Source organism: Saccoglossus kowalevskii, chromosome 14, assembly GCF_978046115.1.
Source record: "Saccoglossus kowalevskii chromosome 14, keSacKowa6.1, whole genome shotgun sequence".
Lineage (NCBI taxonomy): Eukaryota > Metazoa > Hemichordata > Enteropneusta > Harrimaniidae > Saccoglossus > Saccoglossus kowalevskii.
Genome location: NC_140654.1, coordinates 2683167 through 2684593, shown reverse-complemented (window position 1 = coordinate 2684593; position 1427 = coordinate 2683167). Strand labels below are relative to the sequence as shown.

Below are 1427 nucleotides of genomic sequence, written 5' to 3'. Positions count from 1 at the left end.
TCTGTTGCTATTTTTCTTGAACATCAATTGGATTTCTAAAATATTTTGTATTTGTGACATGGCAACATAGCTCCATTTAACAATATCTTCATCTGCATTGCATTGGTCCGCAGCAAGTACGGCGGCCGTCACGGTGAATGACATCGCTCCCACGCGGCGGTGCACGTCATGTGAGACAAATTTGATTGCTTTAGTCATGAGATTTGACACTGCAATTAATATAAAACGCAACATTTTTTTCCATTTTGAATACTTAGATTATATTTTCATTTTTAGGCCGTATAGGAATACCCTAAACACCCAGTCACGTGACTATATCATCACAGTATCATCACACGTATAGAATATCTTGTCATAAAAATATAAGGCATTGTCACTACGCGAGTATACTTGTTTGAGACACGTGACCGTATTTATATGCTAGTATACATACAGGAAGCGGAAAAAGCGAATTGGATATCGTCATGGTGTCAATGGTTTAAGTAAATGTGTTGGCAGAGTGCTCGCTTCCACTGGTACACTGTTATTACCTATTCACTAATTCAGCAATACATATATACATTTATTTATTTACATAAACGTTCGATAGCTCATCAGAACCAAGGAAACCCGCGAACAAATTGAGAGAGCTAGAAATCCCCCTCCCATTCTCGCAAGGAAACCGACTGGTGGCGCTATAGCTAAAAACTCATCTGTTACAAAATACCAAAATAAGAATTGTAAGTAAGAAGTGTAGGATTAAGAATCTAGTTTGATTTACATAGCTAATAAGCCACTTTACTATATACTCTCACCGCGTCCAGTTATTTGCAGCACAATATGATGCATATATAGCAAGACACGAGTAATTATGCACTGTGTTGTATGAAAGGAGAGATGTTTAGATTGGGCAATTACCCGGTGTACCCGGCAATTGCTAATGCAGTACAGGAGTAAATAAATACGTCGGTAGTTTTAGTCCGTTAGTACCTTCCATGGTTAGTCTAAACCATCTCAACTCCCATAACATTGCGTACACTGTATTCTTAAAGCGGGAGGGTCGACACACGCGCAGCGCGGGAATTGAGTACCAAGCGACAACAACACACACTAAAAACGCAAAGGATCATGTGTAGACGCCTGCTTGTAAACAATGACAAGCTATGGCCATCTGACGCATGCGCAGGAGACGACTCTCCCGCTTTAAACTTTAGAACGAATAAGAAATATGATGATATTGGTCGGATTTTGGTGTGTTTGTTCTCACATCTGTGTGAGCCGGCTTCATTATGTATCTTAAAACAAATGTTAAGAGTAGATAACGTACATAACAATAGTTTTCTTGTTTAGATTGCGCGCTGTTTGCCAATACATTGGGGAATTAGCTCAGATGGTAGAGCGCTCGCTTAGCATGTGAGAGGTACCGGGATCGATGCCCGGATTCTCCA

At 40.1% G+C, this 1427-nt stretch overlaps 1 non-coding gene across 1 annotated transcript; it reads left to right on the top strand.

Annotated features, from left to right (window-relative positions):
* Window positions 1-1354: 1354 nt before the first annotated feature.
* TRNAA-AGC (transfer RNA alanine (anticodon AGC)) lies at window positions 1355-1427 on the top strand. The gene has a single exon. It is a non-coding gene; the product is annotated as a tRNA-Ala (tRNA).